Source organism: Eurosta solidaginis, chromosome 3 (assembly GCF_040869045.1).
Source record: "Eurosta solidaginis isolate ZX-2024a chromosome 3, ASM4086904v1, whole genome shotgun sequence".
NCBI classification, from domain to species: Eukaryota; Metazoa; Arthropoda; class Insecta; order Diptera; family Tephritidae; genus Eurosta; species Eurosta solidaginis.
Genome location: NC_090321.1, coordinates 154,178,181 through 154,199,714, shown reverse-complemented (window position 1 = coordinate 154,199,714; position 21,534 = coordinate 154,178,181). Strand labels below are relative to the sequence as shown.

The 21,534-nt window shown below is 40.9% G+C and overlaps 1 protein-coding gene and 1 pseudogene across 9 annotated transcripts in view; one reads left to right on the top strand and one right to left on the bottom strand.

Moving 5' to 3' along the window:
* The window catches only part of LOC137244393 (protein transport protein Sec24C-like), an 81,714-nt gene extending 76,013 nt beyond the window's left edge, over positions 1-5,701 (bottom strand). For 8 of the 9 annotated variants that reach the window (XM_067773355.1, XM_067773348.1, XM_067773351.1 and 5 more), the window contains exon 1: positions 1,198-2,001. The gene's annotated coding sequence lies outside the window, so the exon portion shown is untranslated. Of the gene's footprint in view, positions 1-1,197; positions 2,002-5,320 lie in introns of those variants that run through there. The other variant, XM_067773352.1, reaches the window with a different exon arrangement.
* Positions 547-1,892, top strand: LOC137246031 (ethanolamine kinase-like; annotated as a pseudogene).
* Positions 5,702-21,534: the final 15,833 nt, after the last annotated feature.

The window sequence follows — 21,534 nt, the reverse complement described above, 5'->3', positions numbered from 1 at the left end:
TAACAATCTCGACATTCAGTAACAGTTGTTTACGATCAGCCTTTGACGACGGGTTATGTTGAACGACCAAAAAGAAAACCCCCAATTAGGTACCAAGACTTATGTTGTAAAGTAACTCCGTCGTCTTGGCAAATACTAGTAGTTTTCTAGGATCTTGTTTAAGTTTTACCCCTGCTGTTACTGACGAGGCCTTACTTATAAGCATTTGGTGACAGAAGGCAGTGTCTAGTTAATTTGCCCATTGTGAGCCTTAAGCCCTTTTTAGAGATACAAGCTACTTGTCTGTATATTGCCCTAGGACTTGCATTAGATATTAGATATGTTACAGATCAACCCTTTTATCTACGCCTTTCCTGCTTAATGGATCATATGCGACTTCTGTCTCCTTTTGATTTCTTCCACCTAACGTGGCACTGTTTATTGTTTGCCAGTCGCTGCGCCAGCATCGCGTTCCAACTATGCCGAAGTGCTACTTAGCAGCCAAAAACATTGGCAAAAGAATCAGCTCTATTGGCTATTGCGTGGCTGGTTGGGTGAATGCTCAAAATGATTCTAAATCGTACAAAACTGTCGTTGGACCCTAATAAATCGATATTTATATGGCACGCGGGTCATAAATTTAAGCTGGAATTTTATAAGCACAGCAACGAAACAAAATTTAATAATCAAACCACTACTGTCACTCCAGTTTTTATGTACCCATACGCATTGGTGACGATGTATTTAGCGGTGCCAAAGAGATACTAAAGGTGATACAACCACATTGGAAACTTAGTCATGTACAATTAAAAAAAAAATTCCCGGACGGCATCACAAATAAGCTTGTGGGTTGCTTCTATGATCCAACACTGTCCACTGTTACAAGCTACAATGGCAATGACATTGATAACGGCAGCTCAAATGGCATTAACAACCCTAATTTTTCAATTGCGGCAGCATCAAGCTCAATGGATTCAAAGGTGACCACATCCATCATGGGCGAAGTGGTTAGTCATAACAATATGAACCCTAATACACAACATGAGAGGAATTCTGCTATCGACAGCAACGTTGTGCGGGTGCGGGTCTCTGGTAACAAAACGGATTTATTGATCGATCGTAAAGCTGATACACGAAGCATTCAATTGTTACAAACATATGGATTCGCGCCTATACTATTTGCTACATTTAAAAATGGAATTGTTTACGATTTCGTACCTGGTGTAACTTTAAACCCACTAAGCGTATTGGATCCGGCTATGTGGCCTTTGGTGGCAACTCGTATGGCCGAAATGCATCGTCGTGTTAAAGTTCACGAAGAAGTTGCTGGAATTAGTGGTGATGTCGATAAACCTCTTATGCCAATGTTGTGGCGTAAAATGCAGAGTTTCTTTGAGTTGGTACCTGACATTTTTACTGATGCTGTCAAACATAAAATAGTTAAGGATATTTTTTTTTGCCAATAAAACGTTTACGCGATGAATTCAGTTCGCTATATAGGCATTTAGAACGGCTAAACGGTCCGGTGGTATTTGCTCACAATGATCGTTTGCTGGGCAATATTTTCTATTTGGAGTCACAGCCATGCGTTAATTTTATTGACTTCGAGTACACCGATTACAACTTTCAGGTTTTTCGATATTGGAAATCATTTTTGTGAATTTTAATTAATTTGCCTGTGTCGATGAAGTGGATTTTTCACGCTATCCAAAGAGTGACTTTCAACTTGGCTGGCTTCGCGTCTATCTACAGGAACTTCTGCAACGTGCAAATGTCACCGACGGCGAGGTGGAACGCCTATACTAGCAGGTGAATCATCTCGCGTGGCTGCACACACGTTTTGGGCAGTTTGCTCTCATATGCGAGCAGAACATTCCAATATTGATTTTGATTATGTTGACTACACGTTATGAAGAATACCAAAAACACGTTATGAAGAATAGAAAAACCTCTTCATACTCCGGAAGAAGGGACACATTCGCAGCAAAAAACCCGATTGATCAACGCCTTTGCATTACATAGAACGAGGAGTGTACCTGAAAAGAAAAGAAGAAAAAGATAAATTAATTACTAAAAATATCACCAAATCTACGAGTATACTCACCGCCGCGTGTTAAATGAATGACATTTTTTCATTCAGGAAATGGAAGAGCGACATCTGCTAGTCAAAATCTTTACACTCCATTTCCGACTACACCAACATTATGCCTTACGCGCTGCTACACGCAACACATGTCGCGTATTACATATCTCGATCAATCATTCATTTGGTCGAGATTTAAAATACTTAATTCCACGAATCTCAACATTATCGACAATACACGTCGAAAATAATGTTGAATGGTGGAAGCGCAACTCTGTAACACCTTTTCAGCCAGGTTTCGAACCGTTCCGTGTGGTGGCAGGCCACTTGTGAAAACAAAGTTCACCACAAATCAAAATAAATCTTTAGGACTACTTCGGCGACAGCTACCGACATAAAATAAATTATAAAATGTACTAAAGGCGCCAAAGCACTAGCCACATCGCATGGATGCGTGCTAAATCCGTTTTTTCTTCGTTTCTTTGCGCGCATATGTATTTACTTATGGCCTTTAATTTTTTATTTCAATAAAATGTTTTTTTTTCTCTTGCGAAAATATATGAGAGATAATATTTTTTTTTTGGCTTACGCCACCCAAACAACATTCCGCCAACCTCAATTTGGGCATGATCAATGATACCAATATTCTTTCAGATCATGACCCGTTTCGAAACTCTATTGGCCAAGTCAGAGGGGAGCGCCAAGCGCTTCGACGTCGCCTGCCAGCTCTGCGGTAGAAACCATAGTATGAGGCTCTGCGCTGAGTACAGAAGCAAGTCGCCCGAAGAAAGGTTACGGGCTGTCCTACTACATAAATACTGCCCGAATTGTTTGTCGCCGTTTCATCGCGTTGACAACTGCAAAAGTAAATATCGCTGCAAACGGTGCCAGCAAAAGCACCACACCACGCTCCATCTAGATGAGCGTCTTTCTGAACGCGATGATGCAACAACCATTGGCGACGACAACCCGTCCGATGACACGTTGTCAATCCACCTAATGGGGCCGACAAAGTCCTGGGCTCAGCAGGTGGAGGAGGAAGAAATGGAGGAGGAGAGAGCAAAGGCGGAGGAAGAAAGAGGTAAAACGGAGACAACAAGACCGTCAACGGCCAACCATGGGACGCGTAGTTTCCGGCCGCTGTTACAACATGAAAGAAGCGCGGCGAAAGCAAACAAACGTCGAAACGAACGAGGAAACTGGCGGCACCGTGACATTGGACTCCAAGGAGGCCCGACCAAGTCATCCAAACGCGGAAGACAGCAGCGGCGAGATAAATCGACGCCATACCATTCTGACGCCCAAAATATACAAGCACTATCGCGTGGTACACCGGAAGGCTTCCGAACCGGCCGGCTGCTCCCAGCCACTCCAGCGCCCATCATGCGGTCTTTCGTGCCCATTGCGCCGACGGCCATCGTACGCGTCGAATCGCGTGGGCACCTACACTTGGTTCGTGCGATCATTGATCCCTGCGCCGCCAGCACCATCGTCGATGTAGAGCTGGTACGCGATTTGCAGTTAGAGCGCCAAGGACCAGGGCAATGCACACTGATTCTGCGCGGCAAGTTCGGGTCAACGACTCATGTCACTACCCAAGCCGCCGTGGTCAACGGCCACTATTGGTTGAGTCCGCCATCCAATGTGGATCCAAAGGTTGCCGTTCCATTTGAATTTATGCGGCTTGCAGATCCGCAGTTCTACCGCTCATCGCCAGTTCGTCTTACACTCAGCGCTGATCTATACGCTGAACTGATGGTGATCGGAACGCCAGCAACAACAGTTGGCGGCCTCCTGACCCAACCGACCGTATTCGGGCTGGTAGTCTCAGGGGCCTGCCAAAAATAGGAGCCTTTCATAAAAACTAAGTAATTACTGCACGGAATTTAAAACCACGTACGTATTTTGAATAACTTCTTTTCTTTTTCTTCACAGGACAACGATACACGAAGTCCATCGTGCGACGTGCAGTGCTTGCAGTCCGCATCTGCACATCGACATAACGCCTTACTGGACGTGCGATCACGTGTCATTCCTTTTTTTCTTTTCAGTTTTTTTTTCTTTGTTGCTTACGGCAAGGGGGCCGGTATGTTTAGGCCACAGGCCTAAATATATTTCCCCCCCCCCCCACCCCCCCCCCCCCTCGTCAAACAACTTTCTTTGGTTATTCTCCTTCGTTACTACCACCCACATATTCTTGTGATCACTATACACACAGGCATGTGTGAGGGGTAGTACGTATGTATCTTAAGATTTTACCGCTGTGAACCCGCGGTACAGCAACTTTGTTTCCGGGAAACCCAACGAAGGAGCTGTATCGTGGGTTCATCGGCTCATGTAGCAAAGAGTCTCGTCCTCTTTTAATCCAGCAGCCAGCAAAGGAACACGTAACCACACGCTCACGTAAGTTGGCAATTTCCAAAAAACATATTAAAAATTTCCAAAAATATATTTAATATTTTTAAACCTTTCACAACATTTGTTAAAATTTGAATAAAAAAAACACTGTGAATTCCTTTTATTAATACGAAACCTTTTTGGTGTTTTTATTTTTCTTCCCCTTTTTTTCGCCTAACAAATCTTTAACAAATACGTGGGTGCGCGCCGTTGCCACCACGCATTTGTCCATTCGTATTAACTCGTCCCGCTGACATTTGGGCAGCTTGGTGTCTATGTCAACGTCTTTAGCATCGTGAGAAATGTCAGTGCTGAAAATATCGGGCACTTAAAAAGCAGTGGAGTCAGTTGGCTCCTTAGGTTTATAGGAATTTTTTTTACTTTGGTGGAGTTCATCGACAGGATGTATCGGTATAACGGTAGGATGTACATCGGAACCAATTGCGGGTTGAGCTATCATAGACTTACTAGGTTCATAACTATCTCTTATCTAATTTTTCCTTGGTATATTTCCTTACGCTACTTTTTAATTAATTATTGAAAGTATACACAGTATTTTTGTTTTTATACAGAAAGTCCCGTCCCAAAATAACTGGTATGTTCATACTCTCATTTGGTATAATATTTAATTCAATTTCGTTTAATTTATTTAAAAACCGTATTTTACATTTCAACTTTTTTTATAATTCAATTATTTCATCCAATGCCTTTTTAATTGGATATTACTCCATCAAAATGCTCTCCTACCAACTCTTTTGGGACAAATGACGCCTTTATAAAGCTAACCGGACTGCCCGTGTCAAATAAAGAAAGTACTTTATCACATCTTGTTTCCTTAGCCAATTTAAATGTTATACTTACAAAATTAAATGCGCTAATTGCGTCTCCCTCTAGGTCTGCTTCGTCTGCAACAAAAGCCACGTCATCCCGTGGTTTCAAAACTTTAGCCGGATTCGGGCAAGAACGATGGTCATGGCCCATGTGCCAACAGCGGAAGCATGCCCCATCTGGGTGTAATGGATACGGGCAGTTGGGCTTTATGTGCGCACGTCGCGAGCAATTAAAACATAGCGTCGAATCTACCTTCGGTTTCGCTGTTCGTTGTCATGTGTATATTGTTGATTGTTGTTTTAAGTTTGCTGTGATGGGCTGCTTGGGAGTAATTCCAGTAACGTTGGTCGCAGTAAGTTTTTGTTGGTAGCGACTTACAAATGTCCTCAATTCTTCAAGGGTGCGTGCCGTCATCAAGAGCTGAATGTTGGGAACAGAGTTCCCCATACCGTCGATGATGAAATCTATCAGCTCAGTTTCGGCAATATTCGCACGTTTTGCCAAAGCCTGCTTGTGTAGTATATAGCAGTGAATTGACTCGTATTTTCTCTTCTACTTGCGCTGTGCTAACATGATTGCTTTGTCAAATTTGGCAGTCAGCGCCTTCTTTAGTGCAGTTGTTGTTGATAGAAAGACTCGTGCCGTCCCTGTTAGCGAACGGCGGAGAGCCAGAAGCTTGAAGCTATCGTCCGCTCCTGAGGAATCCATAATTTCCTCGAAATCACGTAAAAATTAAGTATTGAGTGTGACACGTCATCTCCGTTGAGTTTAGGGAGAGCGTGCTCGATATCTCCAAAGTCTAGATGTCGCTTATTCTTTTCTATTCTATTCTGGGGCCCGACCTTCAAGATCTTCGATTCTCTTGATTAGTGTCAAAATTTCAAGCCTCTTCTTTAATGCTACGACCTTGTACCATAGTACAAAGCCGCAAAAATAATTTCGCTTTTTCTACTTTCATTTGTAGCTACTTCTTCTTTTTTTGATTCATATAATTTTACTTTCCTTGCCACCACTGTTCAGACTTCAAAACTTTAAGTAACTCAGCTCATGTCAAAAACATATGTTTTGAACTGAGTTATCGACATATCTTGGAAACGCAAGGGTCTAGTACCATTTCCTGAAAAAATTTTCTTTCTTTTCCTGTGGAGATCTGAAAGAAGTAACATAGTTTGTAAAGTTGTCGCGGTGATATAAATTTCTTTTGAGTTAGAAGTGAAGTAAAAGTGAAGCTTCCTAAAGTTAACTAAATAAATTAAATAGCGCGAGTGAGCATAATTATATTTGACCAACAAAAACACTCAAAAGCAGTCGTCAATTGCGAGCCGGAGCCTTGTTATCTAATCTTTAAATTTTGCATCTATATACATGGTGAGTTTTCAAATAAGTTATAAACCCATACGTGCAAAGTTCCCCTTTTTTTTACTGCTATACCAGTTTAAATAAAAATATAAAAACTGCGGTATTTTATTTATTCTACTAGATTTCTTTCGAGAATTCCCAGCAGAAAAGTTGTATCATATGCATGTGGGTTGCTTGTGCGAGCCACAAGCAACCCTCTCCCTCATCTCCCTGCATTTGGCCATCAAAGCATAATTGTACTAAACGCTGCAAACGTTGCTGAGATCTTCCTAGGGCCACTCTTGACCTATCTCTAAGTCCAGCCTGATCGAGTTTTCCCACCCCCAGCTTTGGAATTTTCAAAATGAATGAATAGCAAATCCTCTCAAGTATTTGCATAAATATCAAAATATGTAAAAATGTAAAATTTGGCATATAGTACAATGTACGAAGAAGAAGAAGAAGTTAAAAGTTAGTATACTGAAAAGACAAGTCATTAAATACAACAAAACTTGGAGCAAAAGGTTGCTAATAAGAATGTATATGATAGAAAGATGTTGCGAAATTGAAATTATTATTATTTCCGAATAGAAATATCAATCTAAGAAGGATTATCCAATAAAATTAAAATAATACCTAGATTTAGTCCCATTTAGATTTAAACCCACTGTGGAAAACAAAAAAAGTTAAATTTAACATATCCATTAGATTTTCATAATCAAATTTCATATAATGATTATCAACATGAATATGTAATGTAACTAGCGATCGCTCATCAACATATGCCTATGTTGTTGTTCGTGTACATTCAGATTGTTTAAACATGCGACAAATATAAATTGTAAGGAATGAGAATGATTGAACATGTTTGAGAGAGAGTCGTATGACGTCGTTTGAACCCAAATTGTAGCTTAAATAATTTTTTTGTTGCGATCTCTCTTAAGCATTTTGTATGAATTCGGATGGTTACCGTCATTCGCAAATTTATTATAGATGGGTAATTTATATTTAAAAGAATATTTGAATGTTTACGATATTCCTAATGCAGCAACTGCAAGCGTGAAGGCCTTCGATGCTACGTAGCAATGCAATATATATATAAATATTTATATATATAATAAATACCTATATCTACCTTTTTTTGATGCCCCTAAATATTGAAGCACACCACATACATATGCATATCTAGTCATAAGATTTTATTAATGTTACTTAAACACATATTTTTCTTAAAACATACTTACTTTGTTGTTGTTGTACATACATACTGTATGTACATAAGCATGTGCGGATATACGAATGTAATTTCAACTTAAGTGTAATTCGATGATTTTTAATGATAAATACTTTGTTCTTGCAAAGTGAGTTTTCTTTGCATCTACACACATACATATTTACATACATCTGTATAAAGCTTTTTATTGAAGTTGAAGTTAAAGACAAAAAAAAAGTGAGTATGCTTATAGGAATCATTATAGTTCTGCCACCTCATACTTTTCGTTGTAGTTTTAGGAAATAATAGGCAAACTAAGCTAATATCCTTAATATTGTAATGGATTGATTTTGGATGAAATAATAATTGTTAAAATGGGTAGATAATTTGTGTTTGCTTTGGTTTGAGACACAGGAGTTAGTGGTAATGTATCGGGGCCTCAATAACATCTATGGGGCCAATGGTAGGGCGGGTAAAGAGGCAGCCACCAAACCTTGCAACAATGAGCTGCCATGCGGTGGGTCATATGACTGTAGTGTGGCATGTAAGTGCGTTTGTTGTTTTATTTTATCTTCTTATGCTAGTGTATCCCAGTGTGCAAAACAAATTATTCTGTTTGACCATTGACTGGGGAGAGTAGTGCTGTGCAGTGATCACGTTAAGGAATCCACGAAGCTGAAGCTCCGGGCCTAAACGCCAGTGCACACGCCGTGGTCATCGCACCTTGTCACAAGCACTGCTGCTCGTTTGTTCCTGAATGTGCCTGTTGCACACTCAGTCGATGGATATCATAACAGATGAAAATGGCGCCCAACGTGTGGGGCACAGCCCTATAGAGGAAAGCAACTTTTGTGTGCTTTTGTTAGATATTGGCTCCACATACATGATTCACTCCTGGAATCAAATAGTCTGTCTGCTTTTGGAATTTTTTTTTATTTTAGATTAACATTTTATAAATTTTAGATTTTTTTTCGGTTGTCGTTGTGTTCAAACATTTTTGTATGGATGCGAAGAATTTTCGCTGGAATTGACTATCCTATAGGGTAGATGCTTAGAGATGCGTACCGCGTTAAAACTTCGCGTTTAGGGAATTATTTGACCATAGCACTTCTTTTGGTTTTGTTCCAAAAATACGTTATACGCTTCTTGGGAATTTTTGTCATTAAGGCTAAATGCCAACTGACTTACCAGGCGTTTACGTTTGCTACAAACCAATAGAAAAATATATGCAAGTTTTCATTAGTTAGTACATCTCACACTCATCGTCGAGATGCCACCTCAATTTCATACCTTTTTTATAATTTTAATTTAATTTATTTGAGAAAGATTGTGAATATGTCGGAATTTGTGAGTTTAAATCAAATAAATCACAACCGATCTTTCTTTTTCAAAATGTTGCATGCCACAACACAGTATGATATTATGCCCTTACTTACACCTTTGTGCCACATTACCACTACAGAGACTCCCATGGTCTCAAACCAAGTTTCTTTTGATGATTTTTGTTCTTTGATAAATAACCTTTTGGCGTTTAGTTACAAGCGGAAAAGATATAATTATTTTGATTTTTGTTGGGTTTTCTTTAAACGAAAGTTTTCCTTTGCGTTTAAGGACATAACAAGCAGATAAGCTTCTAATATTTTTGGTGCTTTTTTTTTATTGGTTTTCGTAAAAACAATTCTGTTTGCGTTAAACTATTTTTTTTTAACACTGCGTTAAAGGGTCATATCTTTTTTTTTGCGAGTGCAAATATACATATACTTTTTTTTAATTTTTTTTGGGAACATGCCATTGCGTCACAGCGACGAACACACTCCTTTGCAGGCTGGATGTTTTCTATGTAGGAAGGCTTTTACGAATAGGGATAACATACTAACTACCGCGTGTGACCACCGCTTCCACCGAAACTGCCTATTGCCGTGGCTTAAGAACAATTCCTCATGCCCACTTTGTAGAGCTCCTTGCCGCAGTAGGGAGTTTAATCAGAATATATATAACACTAGATTATTGAAGACGATGTCTCAGGGAAACGCAGGTAATACTAGTGGGAGTGGGAACCTGCAAAAGTCCCATAGGGAAGCGCAGCATGAGCTGCAACAAAGATCCGAAAATTCCAATAATTTGTCAGCTGAAGGAGCACATGGTGGTGACGTACCACCCGTAAATGATGACGAAGCTCGTATTAGGAATATGGTCTCGGCTATTGTATCAGCGAGGTCAGCAACAGTTTTTGAAGATTTAGAGAATCGCGTAGCGCAAATGGTAGAACAGCGGATAGAAAATACTTTATCCAGTTTTTTAGAACGGTTAAATATTAACCCTACACCAGCAGTCCCTGTAGGCAATGACATAAGTCAGCCAGCTAATTTGTCCACAACTCAACACCCACCAAATAGGTCTACTCCGGTGTGGCCTAGAGATGCACCTCCATTGCCAAATAATACCAATACAAATTTTCATAACCAGATTGACCAAATACGGCTAAGTGATATGTCGACCGTGCCGTACATGGGTAGAATAGCCCAATTAATTGCAAGTTGGGACGTAAAGTTTGACGGTACGTCTCGTTTATCGGTAGATAGCTTCTTATCGAGAATAGAATTGCTAGTTATCGATTCGCTTAACGGCAATTTCAACCTTTTGTGTGAACACATACAAAGCCTTTTTATTAATGAAGCCAAGGACTGGTACTGGCGATACCGTAGATCTGTCGAACGCGTCACCTGGCCAGCTCTTTGCCAGGCGTTAAGAACAAATTTTCAACAACATAAGAGTGACTTCGAAATTAAAGAATCGATTCGTGCTCGAAAGCAGGGCCAAAACGAATGTTTTGATGAGTTCCGTAATGCCATCCTAAAAATCGCAGAACCACTTGAAACTCCACTTTTAGAGGTAGAGTTACTCGAAATTTTAAAACATAATTTGCGACCTCGGATTCGGCAACAGCTTCTTTTCATTCCTATTCATTCTGTGGCAGAATTACGTAGACTCTGTGTGAAAGGTGAGAGTCTTGCCAATGAAATTACGAAGACAACGTCATCTTCACAAACAAACAGCTCTCGACTATTGCCTAGGAGACAGGTTAACGAAGCCTACCTTGACTTGGAAGTAGATGATGACGCGATAGTGCAAAGTGAACTTGCTGAGGTACACGCAGTTTCTCACCTAGCTTCCAAACTAAAACCTGGCTGCTGGAATTGTAACAAAGAGGGACATAGATATTATGACTGCCTTGAAGAGCGAACGGTGTTTTGCTACGGTTGTGGCGCCTCAAATACTTATCGTCCCAAATGCCCGAAGTGTAGCCCGGGAAACTGCAAAACGAGCGAGGAATCTCGACAGATCCCTCGCAACGACAGCAAACGCTAGCCAGCAATATCTCACACAAGTATACGCAAACCAGCTGTGTACCGCCAAGTATACACACTGGTGATTCTCAGACTTTTACAACTCCGCCAAGAAAAGAAATTATTCCATACGAAGAACGGTTGAAGAGATACAATGAAGTTAGAAGAAGAATATTTAGTCCTGATGATAGTACCTCAGAATTTCCAAAACGTTCCTCAACTCGTATGAAAGACTTTTGGATAAAAGTTAAAACAAATAGAAAAAAATTGAAGAAGGTTATTTGTTCGTTGCAGCGAAGTGAAAGTGATTTGAGGCCCTATGCCAAGGTTAGGTTATTGGAAAGTGACCACTTAGGCCTCCTAGACAGTGGAGCTCAGGTGTCTTGCCTAGGAGGTTTGTTAGCAAAGGAGGTTTCCAAACGTCCTTTACGAAAACACCAAATTCCGATCTGCACAGCTGATGGCAAGAATCAAATAGTTTTCGGTACTATAGACCTTACTGTAAAATATAAAAATAAAACAGAAATCATAACTTTTTTTGTTGTACCGAGTATGTCACAGGATTTGATACTAGGTGTTGATTTCTGGCTTAAGTTCCAAATTGCGCCGAACATTATTTCGGAAATTTCACTTGATGAAAATTATAATGACGAAAACTCGCTTTCGTTGAATGTTGAGCAACAGCATCAGTTAAGTTTAGTTAAAAATAGATTTCCAAGCTTCGAAAAAGAAGGCTTAGGAAAAACCTCTTTATTGGAGTACGAGATACAGCTCGAACCCAATGTCCGTCCGATAAAGCAGCGCTACTTTCCAATTTCGCCAGCTGTCGAGAAACTCGTACATGCCGAAATTGATGAAATGATTAAGTTAGGTGTAATCGAGGAAGCTCCAAATAGTCCATGGTCCAGTCCGGTTGTGTTAGTGAAAAAGCCAGGTAAAGTCCGTCTGTGTCTTGATTCAAGAAAAGTAAATAGCGTTACCGTGAAGGACGCTTACCCCCTTCCTCATATTGATGGGATTCTTAGCAGAATACCCAAGGCAAAATTTATAAGTTCACTAGACTTAAGGCGTGCCTTTTGGCAAATTCCCCTAGCCGAACAATCCCGAGATTACACCTGTTTTACCGTCCCTAATCGTCCGCTTTATCGATACCGTGTGATGCCTTTCGGTCTTTGTAACGCCCCACAAGCACTTTGTCGCTTGATGGATCGCGTAATTCCACCCTATTTAAGAGATCAAGTTTTCGTCTACTTAGACGATTTATTAATTGTGTCAGAAGATTTTGACACACATATGTCCGTCCTTGCTAAAGTTGCTCGACATTTAAGGAAAGCGGGGTTGACCATAAACGTCAACAAAAGTAAATTTTGCATAAAGGAAGTGAAATATCTGGGGTATATCGTAGGCAACGGAACTATACGTACCGACCCCGAAAAGATTTCGGCTGTTACGCAATAACCGGTTCCAACAAACGTCAAGCAAGTTAGACGGTTTTTGGGAATGGCGGGCTGGTATCGCCGATTCGTTGACAATTTCGCTGCATTGACATGTCCTCTTACTAAATTATTAAAGAAATCCAAAAGTTTTGAATGGATCGACGACGCCCAACTAGCCTTCGAAACGCTGAAAGGAAAGCTCTGTACAGCACCAGTACTGGCTAGTCCAGACTACACAAAACCTTTCATCATCCAGTGTGATGCCAGTAAGCTAGGAGTTGGTGCGGTGTTGGTCCAAAAGAATGCCGAGGATGTTGAGGTTCCTATAGCATATTTTTCGCAAAAGTTGAACAAAGCGCAAAGTAACTATAGCGTAACAGAACTCGAGTGTTTAGCAGCTCTGCTAAGTTTAAAGAAATTTAGAGCCTACGTCGAGGGGCAGGAGTTCACTATAATTACTGACCACGCTAGCTTGCAGTGGCTTATGCGACAAACTGACTTATCCAGCCGACTAGCGCGTTGGTCTCTCAAATTGCAAGGTTTCAAATTTAATATAGAACATAGGAAAGGCTCCCTTAATGTAGTGCCTGATTGTCTATCACGACAAAATTTTGAGGAAGTAGCTGAAGTCCGTGAGATTGAGGTCCGTCCGTTAGTTGATTTACAGTCGTCCGAATTTTTGTCCGATGATTATCAAACGTTGATAAGTCATGTCCGTCGAAATGAGAACCGCTTGCCTGATCTTCAGGTAATCGACAACCTGGTTTATAAAAGAACCGAACACCCCGATGGCAATCCTGAAAGGGAATCATTTAATTGGAAGCTTTGGATTCCCACATCTCTAGTTCCAGGGGTCATCGAAAACGCGCACTGTCCACCAAATAAATGTCATGGTGGGATTGCCAAAACATTGGAGCGATTGCGAAACAATTTGTATTGGCCAAATATGACAGTTGATGCCAAGAACTACGTTAGCCGATGCGAAACATGTAAGCAAAGCAAATCGCCCAATGTTACGCTAAGACCACCAATGTCCGCACAATACACTGTACAAAGACCGTTTCAGAAATTGTATGTAGACTTTCTTGGACCTTACCCTAGATCCAAGCAAGGAAACATAGGAATATTGATTGTATTAGACCATTTGACAAAGTTTCCCCTTTTAAAAACGGTTAAAAAGTTTAACACTCCAGTTGTATGCGACTTCCTCCAAGATAACGTCTTTAGTATTTTCGGAACTCCCGAAATTGTAATGAGTGACAATGGCAAGCAATTTAGATCCACTCAATTTAATACCTTATTGTCGGCCCGTGGGATAAGACATGTTTACACGGCCCTATATAGTCCTCAGGACAATGCAAGCGAGCGTGTGAATCGCTCAATCATTGTAGGTATAAGAGCTTACCTTAAGAAGGACCGATCACACTGGGACAGGAACCCATACGTGCAAAGTTCCCCTTTTTTTACTGCTATACCAGTTTAAATAAAAATATAAAAACTGCGGTATTTTATTTATTCTACTAGATTTCTTTCGAGAATTCCCAGCAGAAAAGTTGTATCATATGCATGTGGGTTGCTTGTGCGAGCCACAAGCAACCCTCTCCCTCATCTCCCTGCATTTCGCCATCAAAGCATAATTGTACTAAACGGTGCAAACGTTGCTGAGATCTTCCTAGGGCCACTCTTGACCTATCTCTAAGTCCAGCCTGATCGAGTTTTCCCACCCCCAGCTTTGGAATTTTCAAAATGAATGAATAGCAAATCCTCTCAAGTATTTGCATAAATATCAAAATATGTAAAAATGTAAAATTTGGCATATAGTACAATGTACGAAGAAGAAGAAGAAGTTAAAAGTTAGTATACTGAAAAGACAAGTCATTAAATACAACAAAACTTGGAGCAAAAGATTCCTAATAAGAATGTATATGATAGAAAGATGTTGCGAAATTGAAATTATTATTATTTCCGAATAGAAACATCAATCTAAGAAGGATTATCCAATAAAATTAAAATAATACCTAGATTTAGTCCCATTTAGATTTAAACCCACTGTGGAAAACAAAAAAAGTTAAATTTAACATATCCATTAGATTTTCATAATCAAATTTCATATAATGATTATCAACATGAATATGTAATGTAACTAGCGATCGCTCATCAACATATGCCTATGTTGTTGTTCGTGTACATTCAGATTGTTTAAACATGCGACAAATATAAATTGTAAGGAATGAGAATGATTGAACATGTTTGAGAGAGAGTCGTATGACGTCGTTTGAACCCAAATTGTAGCTTAAATAATTTTTTTGTTGCGATCTCTCTTAAGCATTTTGTATGAATTCGGATGGTTACCGTCATTCGCAAATTTATTATAGATGGGTAAATTATATTTAAAAGAATATTTGAATGTTTACGATATTCCTAATGCAGCAACTGCAAGCGTGAAGGCCTTCGATGCTACGTAGCAATGCAATATATATATAAATATTTATATATATAATAAATACCTATATCTACCTTTTTTTGATGCCCCTAAATATTGAAGCACACCACATACATATGCATATCTAGTCAAAAGATTTTATTAATGTTACTTAAACACATATTTTTCTTAAAACATACTTACTTTGTTGTTGTTGTACATACATACTGTATGTACATAAGCATGTGCGGATATACGAATGTAATTTCAACTTAAGTGAAATTCGATGATTTTTAATGATAAATACTTTGTTCTTGCAAAGTGAGTTTTCTTTGCATCTACACACATACATATTTACATACATCTGTATAAAGCTTTTTATTGAAGTTGAAGTTAAAGACAAAAAAAAAAGTGAGTATGCTTATAGGAATCATTATAGTTCTGCCACCTCATACTTTTCGTTGTAGTTTTAGGAAATAATAGGCAAACTAAGCTAATATCCTTAATATTGTAATGGATTGATTTTGGATGAAATAATAGGGGGACTCATGTAACCGTATAAATGCCTTATAAAGTGTGTAAACGTATAAATTTATCTAGTGCGTAAACGAGCTGTCAAATTTTGTATGAAAAATCATTTACACAATTTGTATAAATTTACGTGCACATTTCATTGTGTAAACGCGGTAAACTCAAAGGAATGCAACCTTGCAGACATTTCAGCAGGAATTTTCATCAGAAATCTCCAACATCAGCAAGTAAAGGCGTTCTAGTTTTGATTTTTCATCTAATCTTGGCATTTTTTAATTTGTATAACAATCAAAAAAATTTTGTTTGGCAATAATACAGCTGATAAACAATCAAGTTTATCAAGAGTATTACTAGGTGCGTTCATATAACAACGTGTGTAAATGGATATAATTTTACACCTTATAAGTTTATATGCTTTCATGAGTCCCCCTAATAATTGTTAAAATGGGTAGATAATTTGTGTTTGCTTTGGTTTGAGACACAGGAGTTAGTGGTAATGTATCGGGGCCTCAATAACATCTATGGGGCCAATGGTAGGGCGGGTAAAGAGGCATCCACCAAACCTTGCAACAATGAGCTGCCATGCATAGAGGTGAGTATACGGTGGGTCATATGACTGTAGTGTGGCATGTAAGTGCGTTTGTTGTTTTATTTTATCTTCTTATGCTAGTGTATCCCAGTGTGCAAAACAAATTATTCTGTTTGACCATTGACTGGGGAGAGTAGTGCTGTGCAGTGATCACGTTAAGGAATCCACGAAGCTGAAGCTCCGGGCCTAAACGCCAGTGCACACGCCGTGGTCATCGCACCTTGTCACAAGCACTGCTGCTCGTTTGTTCCTGAATGTGCCTGTTGCACACTCAGTCGATGGATATCATAACAACCTCTTCGTCTAGGTCGCTAATTCTTGGTATGGCTCGTTGGCCTCTAGCACTTTTGATGTTAGTGGCTGTAGCTGCTATAGCGGCATTTTCGGGGGTATTATTGATATTGGCGGCATCAGCAGTAAGAGTGGCGTTGGTAATACTAGAATCGGCAATGGCAGTATTAGCATCTGCTATATTGGCGGCATCGGCAGCATTAGCGTCTACTATATTCCCGGCATCTGCAGTAAGAGTGGCGTTAGGAATACTAGGATCGGCAACGGCAGTATTAGCATCTGCTATATTGGCGGCATCGGCAGCATTAGTGGCATCAATATCGAAGGCATCGCTAGTTTCGTCAGAATCTGTAGCGTTTCCAGGGGCAGAGGCTCCAACTCCCACTACGCTCTGCAATAAGTTGCGCAACTGTTGCGTCGTAGCTGATGGGGGAAATTCCACTCCGGCTTCTTGTAATGCATTCGTCAATTTTTGTTTTTGGTTGGCCATTTTAGTTGTACAATAAATATAAATTTTTCTAAATGTGTATGTGGTTGAACCCCACACCTGAGTTATAAAATTTCCAAATTTATGAGTATTCAACGTAGATTATGAGGGATATTATTCCTTTCTTAAATGAAAGACGTGTTACTCTGTTAAATGTTCAACCGGAAGTGACTCTTCGTCTTTTCTTTTATTGCTCATCCTCATCATTTGTCAAGTTGGCTGTGGTTATCGATAATTATTATCTATGAATGTAATACAATATTTAGCTTTTGTTAGAGCTACCATATGTTTACAGCAGGTTTACAATTTGCTATCTTTACAGAAGGCTAAGTTCGGGTGTAACCGAACATTACATACTCAGCTGAGAGCTATGGAGGCAAAATTAGGGAAAATCAGCATGTAGGAAAATAAACCTAGGGTAACCCTGGAATGTGTTTATATGACATGTGTATTAAATGGAAGGTATTAAAAAGTATTTTAAGAGGGAGTGGGCCATAGTTCTATAGGTGAACGCCATTTAGGGATATCGCCATAAAGGTGGACCAGGGTGGACTCTAGAATGCGTTTGTACAATATGGGCATCAAACGAAAGGTGATAATGAGTATTTTAAAAGGGAGTGGGCCTTAGTTTTATAGGTGGACGCCTTTTCGAGATATCGCCATAAAGGTGGACCAGGGGTTACTCTAGAATGCGTCTGTAAAATATGGGTATTTTAAAAGGGAGTGGTGGTAGTTGTATATGTGAAGGCGTTTTCGAGATAATGACCAAAATGTGGACCAGGGTGATCCAGGCCATCATCTTTCGGGTACCACTAATTTATTTATATATGTAATACCACGAACAGTACTTCTGCCAAGATTCCAAGGGCTTTTGATTTCGCCCTGCAGAACTTTTTCATTTCATTCTACTTAATATGGTAGGTGTCACACCCATTTTACAAAGTTTTTTCTAAAGTTATATTTTGCGTCAATAAACCAATCCAATTACCATGTTTCATCCCTTTTTTCATATTTGGTATAGAATTATGGCATTTTTTTCATTTTTCGTAATTTTCGATATCGAAAAAGTGGGCGTGGTCATAGTCGGATTTCGGCCATTTTTTACACCAATACAAACTGAGTTCAGATAAGTACGACAACTGAGTTTAGTAGAGATATATCGATTTTTGTTCAAGTTATCGGAAGGACAGACGGTCGGCTATGTATGAAAACTGGGCGTGGCTTCACCCGATTTCGCTTTTTTTCACAGAAAACAGTTATCGTCCTAGAATCTAAGCCCCTACCAAATTTCACAAGGATTGGTAAATTTTTGTTCGACTTATGGCATTAAAAGTATCCTAGACAAATTAAAAAGGGCGGAGCCACGCCCATTTTGAAATTTTCTTTTATTTTTGTATTTTGTTGCACCATATCATACTAGAGTTGAATGTTGACATAATTTACTTATATACTGTAAAGGTATTAAATTTTTTGTTAAAATTTTACTTTAAACAATTTTTTTTTAAGCGGGCGTGGTCGTTCTCCGATTTTACCAATTTTTATTAAACATACACATAGTAATAGGAGTAACGTTCCTGCCAAATTTCATCATGATATCTTCAACGACTGCCAAATTACAGCTTGCAAAACTTTTAAATAACCTTCTTTTAAAAGTGGGCGGTGCCACAGCCATTGTCCAAAATTTTACTAATTTTCTATTCTGCGTCATAAGTTCAACTCCCCTACCAAGTTTCATCGTTTTATTCGTCTTTGGTAATGAATTATCGCACTTTTTCGGTTTTTCGCAATTTTTAATATTATAACAACATTTTTCAGTCCTGAATATGATTTCAAATTGAAATCGAAATATCGACCTAAATATATCACTAAATATATACAACAAGTGTGTGTATTTTATTTAATGTGTGGCCTAGAGCTCGTTTAAGATTATTAAAATTATTTCAATTCAAATGCCGAAAAAGCAACAAAAATAATATAAATTTTCGATATCGAAAAAGTGGGCGTGGTTATAGTCCGATATCGTTCATTTTAAATAGCGATCTGAGATGAGTCCCCAGGAACCTACATACCAAATTTCATCAAGATACCTCAAAATTTACTCAAGTTATCGTGTTAAGGGACGGACATGGCTCAATCAAATTTTTTTTTCGATATTGATGATTTTGATATATGGAAACCTATATCTATCTCGATTCCTTAATACCTGTACAACCAAGCGTTATCCAATCAAAGTTAATATACTCTGTGAGCTCTGCTCAACTGAGTATAAAAAATGGTGTTCTGAGTAGCTTTTCAATCCCTCGCGAAGGGCAGACATCTTGCCGCGATGCGAGGGCTTAGTCGCTGACCACGGGACTATGCCACCCAGTAGGATGCAGGTTCATATGGATCTCCATGACTGCGGTGGCCTAGTCCTAGGGTGAGCGGTGACCAAGATCTGCCAATCCAGGGTGTTATGCGGCACCGTGCCCATTGGATGGTTTGCAGCCGGGAGGTTAATCTGGCTGTATTTGTACGGAGCCTATCTGACACCGGGCCGCCTCAGAGAGTAGAAATGGTTTTACCGCGGTAAGGGGCTCTGCCGCGGCGGACGACACTTTTCCCCCTTTCAATAAGGTGACCCTAAGCTGGCCTCGTCTAGCAAGGGGTCGTACGAACAAGATGAACAACAAAAACAAAAAAAAAACAAGGAAAAAGACACTTCGTCCTCCTCTACAGGGAGAAGGACAACAGCATTGCCATCCATATGCCCTAGTGAACGAGGGAGGGCTACCAATGCTACCAATGCTAAAGGGAAGAGCGACTTGGTGGGGGTCGGCAATAGTATGGCGGCAAATGGAGTTGCGCTGGCCACGGCGAACCCTGACGCGCCTGCTGTTGCCGGACACCGACCAAGCGCCAGAACGGCAACCATTTTTCCCACGGCTGTAGCAGGGGTCTCTGGACCTGGCCACTCCGAGCCAAGGGAAAACGGGCCGCAACAGCTACTTTAACCGGGGGAGCGACTGCGTTGGAAACGACGGGTCGGCTCCCCATGGACGACAAGAGGGCAACCTCAGTCAACACAGTCTTAGGTGATCGGACGGGGGCAAGCACCAGTATGGCGGCGAAGGTAGTTGCGCTGGCAACGGCGAACACTGACGTGCCTGCTGATGCTGGGCGCCCGTCTGACGCCGGTATGGCGACTGTTCTCCCCACGGCTGTGACAGGGGTCCCACGATCTGGTCACACTGAGGCAAAGGAGAAAGGAGCCATAAGGAATACATCATCCGGGGGTACGACCGCGAGGGAAACTACGGGTCGGACCCCTTCTCAAGAAGAGTCCCACAAGGGATCGTTCCACAGGAACAAGAGAAGGGCTGCAAAAGTCCTGTCAAGATATGAGGATGTTCCGCTGGAAACGCTGTCAGAGAAAGCCAGGAATTCGATGGAAAGGGCGCGAGCTCTACTGCCGAATTTTCGGGGTTCTCTGCCAAAAAGCGCAACCCCATATAAGCGTCAAAGGTCCGATGAGGATATCAAACCACCGCCGAAAAGGCACCAGAATCACCCCGCGGTAGCCAAACCCAGCTTTGCCGAGGTAGCCGAGGGCCGGATCCTTATAGGAATGACCGTGGTGCAATCCCTAAAGACCAGTGGCCGTACGTCCGGAATGAAATCGGTAACGCCGTTCTCGACGTGCTGATGGAGTCTGCGGTTAGTCCGCCGCGAGGTTCTGATGCAGGATGGTACCAGGGCCAAATCAAGGTACTCGCTTGCGAGGATTCAAGGTCTGTTGCGCTGTACAAGGCAGCAGCCGCAAAGCTGGGACAAGTCTATCCCGGAGCGATTATCGAGGGTGTCGACTGGAAGGACATTCCGGCTCGGCCAAGGGCCAGGGCATGGGTTCCAGCGGTTCCAGCAGAACCTGAGAGAATTCTCAGGATGCTGCAACTGATGAACCCGGCTCTCTTAACGCAGGACTGGAGTGTCATCCAAGTCGAGGACGCTGTAGGACCTAGGAGACAGGTCGTGTTAGCCCTGAATAAAGAAGCTCTCGAGCCCCTTAGACGGAGCAAAGAAAGAGTGTTTTACGGCCTCGGCGAGGTCGTAATTCACGTATACCGTGGGGACGCACAGCGCGCATCCCTTTCGAGTGCCTCTTTGGACACGGACATTGAGGCACCCGAAGTGGAAGCGGAAATCTCCGACGCCGAAAGCCTGGTCTCCGCCACGTAAAATTGCGCAGGGGCTCTGGGCAATTTGTCGATGGAGGATGCTCTGCTGGATAGCGACGGATGATGGAGGCAGGGGAGTCTGAGCAAGCTCATGCTGAGATTGCTCCAGTTAAACCTGCACAAAAGTAAGGCAGCCTCGGCTGTTCTCATCAGTCGCCTTTCTAAAGTCGAAGTGGTCCTTATCCAAGAACCCTGGGTGAACAACTCAAGGATTTGCGGATTGGGGGCCATTGGGTTTAAGCTCATCCGAGCTGCAGATGAAGGTAAAGTGAGAACATGCATTTTAGTAAAGTCTGAGCTAAATATCTTTCTCTTACCTAATTGTAGCAATGGTGACGTTACAGCGGCCAGCTTGGAAAGCGGAGGCACCCAA